Raw genomic sequence first — 7,681 nt, forward strand, 5'->3', positions numbered from 1 at the left:
CGATTCCCGTCATTTCCAGTTTTTGTTTTTACTTTGCCGCCATTTTGCTCCCCCCCACTTCAAATCATCATGTCTAAGCATAGGTCGTCGCTATCACATTCTCAAACTTTCATAACCTTGAGGAAAAATAGCACATTGTCACAGGAACAAGAACTGACACTTGTAATACTTTATCTACATCATTTATTATTTGAATTCCCATACATTGCAGCTACATGTAGATGTGTAGCAGTTCCACGTGGCTTTAAAACACGGTTGCCTTTATAAGACTCAAAGCTTGGACTCCTTTAGCTTACACACCGTGTGTCATTTTTTTTCCTGAGAAGGAAAAATGGAGAAATCGCCGGTGCACTTTCTCTGTCATCTGTCATCTCCTTCAGATTGTGTTTTTCATCAAGAAAATAATAGGTAACATGCCAGGACTGTAGTTGACATGCCTCTTGAGATCAAACTGGGAAACTCGTGGGATGCATCTAGGTGAAATAAACCACAACAATGTCTGCTCTCAAAACATGCATCACGCTGCCAGTATACAGCCAGTCTTAATGGTCATTTTTATTCTCTGTTTTATCCCAGGTGCTTGGTAGGAAACCCCAGAGAGAGGAGCTCTGTTGTGTAGGTGCTGAGGCATCCGTACCTCCGGCTGAAGCCACGTTATCTCCTGATCCAGGTACAGATGAGGAAAGTAAAAGGATTGACGTTGTTTGGTGCCAACAACATGCATTGTCTACAGTCCAAACGGCAACCGTAAGAGGATCCTAACAGACCTGCCAACCTCTCAGCCTACGAGCAGCAGAATCCTCTGAGCAGCTGAAGTGAGACTTATATTGTGTAGCATCTTCTACCCCCCTACCCACCCCTATTCAACGCTAACTTTACTGTTTTCTTCTTCCTATTATTAATTTATTCTTTACAGAATTTGGCCAGAACTGTACAGCAGCAGCAGCAGCAGAAGAGGCTGGATGTCACAGAGTGTACATCGACCAATCGCATCCTGTTTCTGCTCACATGCTCGCCCTCAGCTGCACTTCACTCCACCCACTACCTTCTCCGTGTCAGAGAAGGAAGTCAATAGACTGTTTCAGAGGCAGGAACCCTGTAAAGCAGCTGAGCCGGACTATGTCTCCCCATCCGCCCTGAAGCGCTGTGCTGATCGGCTGTCTCCGGTGTTCGCAGACATTTTTAACACCTCACTGGAGACATGCCATGTGCCTGCCTGCCTGCCTGCCTGCTTTAAAGCATCCACCATCATCCCTGTCTCCAAGGACCACAGGACTAAATGACTTCAGACCCATCACCCTGCCCTTTGTGGTAATGAAGTCCATCAGGACTAAAACCTCTCGCGACAAAAACACCTTCTTTCCCTCTGCAGCTAGCCTCATTAACAAGGCCCCGGTCCTCCACTGACACTTCCCCCTTCCAAATAATACGAAAATCTCAGCACATGCCAATACTATTTTATTCAATTTTATATTGTTATTGTATTCTCATGACATTCCTATACAACTTGTTTTTGCTTTTTAACTATATATTTCCAGATGTATTTATGTCAACTGCATGTGTGTCTATGTCTAGCACCTTACCACCAAAGCAAATTCCTTGTACGTGTGAAACACTACTCGTTTGTTTTTTTCTGTTTCTGATCCTGAAATGTTGCTTGAGGTTGTCATTTTTCAATAAAAGACATTTAATTGCTTTCCATCTTACACTAACTATTAGTTTTGGTGTGACCTGATGAGCTTAGTGGTCTCTCCTCTCGGAAAAAAGGCTGACAGCGGCAGAAGTCCTCATCCACCTGGCCGAGGGAATGCTCCTTCTTTTCACTGGGCGATCTTCACGCTTCCAATTTTCCTGCCCGGCCTGTTTTTCGATAACAGTGATGATCACTTGACCATACATGTTGAAACGCTTTCTGATCAATGTAAAAAAAATATGATTCGTGTACTTGGCTGGTTGGCAGGACAGAAGTGATGTGTAAGCAGGTTCTCTCTCCAAAATAGGTTTGGTACTCCTGAGGTCCATGCTGGATTATGAATGTGTTGCTCATATGTCAGCTGCTGACTCTTCATTTTGCAAAAACCTAGATGCCTTGCAATCTTAGGCCCTGAAAACATGTGGTGGAACATTCAGAACATGGTCAGTATCGGCAAGGCAGGTGGAAATGGGTGATGTGCCACTAAGAAGATCTGAAATGGTGCTGACAGATTCAGCCAGTCTCCAGTGGCATGTGGCAATACCTCTTGTAGCCCCCATCTTAAATGACTGCTGGCAGCCTAGGAGTAGATCATTCACAATATAGCCTTCGAGCCCCACGTTCTTCCATCGCTCCCTGGGTTTTACCACTACTTACATGTAGAATTTAATATCCAGAATGAACTAAAGGGCAAGTAGACACATGGTGTTGCCTTGTTCACTATTTGATAAATACTACCCATATTCAGTGTTAGTGTTGACTGGATGGTTCTAAGGATCCACATAGCGGGGTTGCATGTTCCATCTACAGAAGTAGAATATATCATTTAAAATACACTGGTTGTTTATGAATTCATTCTGTTGAACTGCTAGCAATTCATTTGCTTTACAGCTGATAGAAGAGAAGGGGTTGAGTAGGCCATTCAAATTCCATGAAATAAGTCAGAAATCAAGTCACTCGTTAGGCGTTCATGAACACAGGATGACAAGAACCCTGGGATGTCAGTGATACTGGAACTCATCTAGATAACTGTCAGAGTTAGACACACTGATAAACTCAGAGAAGGTATGCAATGAAGACACAAGCGAGTCAAAGTTATCTTTGGCTGGCCAGGGAGAGACAGTCTGCTACTAATCAGTGACTTCCTTCTCTCAAAGGAGCTGCTCTCTGAACACACCTTTTTATTAGTTCATAAAACACTCAAGAGAAATGTGAAATGTATTCAAACCACTTCCATCAAAGTTGACCAAACTAAATAAATGAAAATGTCTTTTAATGATAAGTCATAAGGATAAAGAAACTTCTTAACCAAGCAGTGATAATTTGTGTACAAATCTTCCAACAATAACATTCAAAGAAGGGCTGCTAATAGGGGGGGCGGCAGTGAACAGGACACGAAGGTTCAGTAATCCCTTGTTTAAGAACTGAACCTACTGCTCTCAGCGACTCCTTAAATATGATAAATAGGTATGTAACAAGAAAATGTAATCAATCAATTTGAAACAGTAAAGCATGTTTTCCTTTTTTACTGAGAATGAAATGTTTTTTAAAAGACTTTATTTGTCTGAAGAAAGTTCTGTCCTGCAGTCCAAGCTCACTTGATGGCAGTATTGCACCCTTAAACTAGTCTGCCTGCCGCCGATGGACAGAAGAAGAAGAAGAAGAAGACGAAGAACCACAAGATGGTGGCTACTTGAAGGCCCCTTTACTGCAGCTGTCTGTGGGCTGCAGCTCCCGCTTAAAAAGGAGACAAAGACATGCAGCAGCTTTGGCTTCCGGTCCGAGAAAACATGGTGGGTGAGTTGCGGGCTGACTGGTCAGCCTTGGCTGGGTTGAGTGGTTGTAGGGGCTGAGAAAAGTGTTGGTTTGCAATGAAAGAAAAAAACGTAAATGAAATAAAAAGAGGTATTTTGTGTTTTTCCAAAGCCTAAAACACAGAAGTAGAATGAAAGAGTGAAGAATTGGAGCCACTCTAGCTGCAGCAAGAAGAAGGACATTGCGCATGCGTGGAACGTTCCGTGACCGTTTTACATGTCATATATATGTTTTGGCCGTTCAGATGTTGGCTGGAATTGGTGGCGTACTGGGTAGAGCCGCTGGGCCGGCAAGCGTGTGCTCCCTGGTTCGATTCCCGTCATTTCCAGTTTTTGTTTTTACTTTGCCGCCATTTTGCTCCCCCCCACTTCAAATCATCATGTCTAAGCATAGGTCGTCGCTATCACATTCTCAAACTTTCATAACCTTGAGGAAAAATAGCACATTGTCACAGGAACAAGAACTGACACTTGTAATACTTTATCTACATCATTTATTATTTGAATTCCCATACATTGCAGCTACATGTAGATGTGTAGCAGTTCCACGTGGCTTTAAAACACGGTTGCCTTTATAAGACTCAAAGCTTGGACTCCTTTAGCTTACACACCGTGTGTCATTTTTTTTCCTGAGAAGGAAAAATGGAGAAATCGCCGGTGCACTTTCTCTGTCATCTGTCATCTCCTTCAGATTGTGTTTTTCATCAAGAAAATAATAGGTAACATGCCAGGACTGTAGTTGACATGCCTCTTGAGATCAAACTGGGAAACTCGTGGGATGCATCTAGGTGAAATAAACCACAACAATGTCTGCTCTCAAAACATGCATCACGCTGCCAGTATACAGCCAGTCTTAATGGTCATTTTTATTCTCTGTTTTTATCCCAGGTGCTTGGTAGGAAACCCCAGAGAGAGGAGCTCTGTTGTGTAGGTGCTGAGGCATCCGTACCTCCGGCTGAAGCCACGTTATCTCCTGATCCAGGTACAGATGAGGAAAGTAAAAGGATTGACGTTGTTTGGTGCCAACAACATGCATTGTCTACAGTCCAAACGGCAACCGTAAGAGGATCCTAACAGACCTGCCAACCTCTCAGCCTACGAGCAGCAGAATCCTCTGAGCAGCTGAAGTGAGACTTATATTGTGTAGCATCTTCTACCCCCCTACCCACCCCTATTCAACGCTAACTTTACTGTTTTCTTCTTCCTATTATTAATTTATTCTTTACAGAATTTGGCCAGAACTGTACAGCAGCAGCAGCAGCAGAAGAGGCTGGATGTCACAGAGTGTACATCGACCAATCGCATCCTGTTTCTGCTCACATGCTCGCCCTCAGCTGCACTTCACTCCACCCACTACCTTCTCCGTGTCAGAGAAGGAAGTCAATAGACTGTTTCAGAGGCAGGAACCCTGTAAAGCAGCTGAGCCGGACTATGTCTCCCCATCCGCCCTGAAGCGCTGTGCTGATCGGCTGTCTCCGGTGTTCGCAGACATTTTTAACACCTCACTGGAGACATGCCATGTGCCTGCCTGCCTGCCTGCCTGCTTTAAAGCATCCACCATCATCCCTGTCTCCAAGGACCACAGGACTAAATGACTTCAGACCCATCACCCTGCCCTCTGTGGTAATGAAGTCCATCAGGACTAAAACCTCTCGCGACAAAAACACCTTCTTTCCCTCTGCAGCTAGCCTCATTAACAAGGCCCCGGTCCTCCACTGACACTTCCCCCTTCCAAATAATACGAAAATCTCAGCACATGCCAATACTATTTTATTCAATTTTATATTGTTATTGTATTCTCATGACATTCCTATACAACTTGTTTTTGCTTTTTAACTATATATTTCCAGATGTATTTATGTCAACTGCATGTGTGTCTATGTCTAGCACCTTACCACCAAAGCAAATTCCTTGTACGTGTGAAACACTACTCGTTTGTTTTTTTCTGTTTCTGATCCTGAAATGTTGCTTGAGGTTGTCATTTTTCAATAAAAGACATTTAATTGCTTTCCATCTTACACTGACTATTAGTTTTGGTGTGACCTGATGAGCTTAGTGGTCTCTCCTCTCGGAAAAAAGGCTGACAGCGGCAGAAGTCCTCATCCACCTGGCCGAGGGAATGCTCCTTCTTTTCACTGGGCGATCTTCACGCTTCCAATTTTCCTGCCCGGCCTGTTTTTCGATAACAGTGATGATCAATTGACCATACATGTTGAAACGCTTTCTGATCAATGTAAAAAAAATATGATTCGTGTACTTGGCTGGTTGGCAGGACAGAAGTGATGTGTAAGCAGGTTCTCTCTCCAAAATAGGTTTGGTACTCCTGAGGTCCATGCTGGATTATGAATGTGTTGCTCATATGTCAGCTGCTGACTCTTCATTTTGCAAAAAACCTAGATGCCTTGCAATCTTAGGCCCTGAAAACATGTGGTGGAACATTCAGAACATGGTCAGTATCGGCAAGGCAGGTGGAAATGGGTGATGTGCCACTAAGAAGATCTGAAATGGTGCTGACAGATTCAGCCAGTCTCCAGTGGCATGTGGCAATACCTCTTGTAGCCCCCATCTTAAATGACTGCTGGCAGCCTAGGAGTAGATCATTCACAATATAGCCTTCGAGCCCCACGTTCTTCCATCGCTCCCTGGGTTTTACCACTACTTACATGTAGAATTTAATATCCAGAATGAACTAAAGGGCAAGTAGACACATGGTGTTGCCTTGTTCACTATTTGATAAATACTACCCATATTCAGTGTTAGTGTTGACTGGATGGTTCTAAGGATCCACATAGCGGGGTTGCATGTTCCATCTACAGAAGTAGAATATATCATTTAAAATACACTGGTTGTTTATGAATTCATTCTGTTGAACTGCTAGCAATTCATTTGCTTTACAGCTGATAGAAGAGAAGGGGTTGAGTAGGCCATTCAAATTCCATGAAATAAGTCAGAAATCAAGTCACTCGTTAGGCGTTCATGAACACAGGATGACAAGAACCCTGGGATGTCAGTGATACTGGAACTCATCTAGATAACTGTCAGAGTTAGACACACTGATAAACTCAGAGAAGGTATGCAATGAAGACACAAGCGAGTCAAAGTTATCTTTGGCTGGCCAGGGAGAGACAGTCTGCTACTAATCAGTGACTTCCTTCTCTCAAAGGAGCTGCTCTCTGAACACACCTTTTTATTATTTCATAAAACACTCAAGATAAATGTGAAATGTATTCAAACCACTTCCATCAAAGTTGACCAAACTAAATAAATGAAAATGTCTTTTAATGATAAGTCATAAGGATAAAGAAACTTCTTAACCAAGCAGTGATAATTTGTGTACAAATCTTCCAACAATAACATTCAAAGAAGGGCTGCTAATAGGGGGGGCGGCAGTGAACAGGACACGAAGGTTCAGTAATCCCTTGTTTAAGAACTGAACCTACTGCTCTCAGCGACTCCTTAAATATGATAAATAGGTATGTAACAAGAAAATGTAATCAATCAATTTGAAACAGTAAAGCATGTTTTCCTTTTTTACTGAGAATGAAATGTTTTTTAAAAGACTTTATTTGTCTGAAGAAAGTTCTGTCCTGCAGTCCAAGCTCACTTGATGGCAGTATTGCACCCTTAAACTAGTCTGCCTGCCGCCGATGGACAGAAGAAGAAGAAGAAGCAGACGAAGAACCACAAGATGGTGGCTACTTGAAGGCCCCTTTACTGCAGCTGTCTGTGGGCTGCAGCTCCCGCTTAAAAAGGAGACAAAGACATGCAGCAGCTTTGGCTTCCGGTCCGAGAAAACATGGTGGGTGAGTTGCGGGCTGACTGGTCAGCCTTGGCTGGGTTGAGTGGTTGTAGGGGCTGAGAAAAGTGTTGGTTTGCAATGAAAGAAAAAAACGTAAATGAAATAAAAAGAGGTATTTTGTGTTTTTCCAAAGCCTAAAACACAGAAGTAGAATGAAAGAGTGAAGAAGTGGAGCCACTCTAGCTGCAGCAAGAAGAAGGACATTGCGCATGCGTGGAACGTTCCGTGACCGTTTTACATGTCATATATATGTTTTGGCCGTTCAGATGTTGGCTGGAATTGGTGGCGTACTGGGTAGAGCCGCTGGGCCGGCAAGCATGTGCTCCCTGGTTCGATTCCCGTCATTTCCAGTTTTTGTTTTTACTTTGCCGGCCA

The 7,681-nt window shown here is 43.3% G+C and overlaps 3 long non-coding RNA genes across 4 annotated transcripts in view; all 3 read left to right on the plus strand.

Annotated features, from left to right (window-relative positions):
* Nucleotides 1–3,052: 3,052 nt before the first annotated feature.
* Nucleotides 3,053–4,433, plus strand: LOC124879679. The gene is made up of 3 exons (XR_007041082.1): nucleotides 3,053–3,160; nucleotides 3,268–3,486; nucleotides 4,396–4,433. It is a non-coding gene; the product is annotated as an uncharacterized LOC124879679 (long non-coding RNA).
* A 74-nt stretch (nucleotides 4,434–4,507) lies between these two features.
* LOC124879930 lies at nucleotides 4,508–5,531 on the plus strand. The gene is made up of 2 exons (XR_007041171.1): nucleotides 4,508–4,634; nucleotides 4,736–5,531. It is a non-coding gene; the product is annotated as an uncharacterized LOC124879930 (long non-coding RNA).
* Nucleotides 5,532–6,965: 1,434 nt separating this feature from the next.
* Nucleotides 6,966–7,681, plus strand: part of LOC124879924 — a 3,021-nt gene continuing 2,305 nt past the window's right edge. The window contains exons 1-2 of one of the 2 annotated variants that reach the window (XR_007041162.1): nucleotides 6,966–6,980; nucleotides 7,088–7,306. This is a non-coding gene — a long non-coding RNA (uncharacterized LOC124879924). The remainder of the gene's footprint in view (nucleotides 6,981–7,087; nucleotides 7,307–7,681) is intronic. The other variant, XR_007041163.1, reaches the window with a different exon arrangement.

Source organism: Girardinichthys multiradiatus, chromosome 13 (assembly GCF_021462225.1).
Source record: "Girardinichthys multiradiatus isolate DD_20200921_A chromosome 13, DD_fGirMul_XY1, whole genome shotgun sequence".
NCBI classification, from domain to species: Eukaryota; Metazoa; Chordata; class Actinopteri; order Cyprinodontiformes; family Goodeidae; genus Girardinichthys; species Girardinichthys multiradiatus.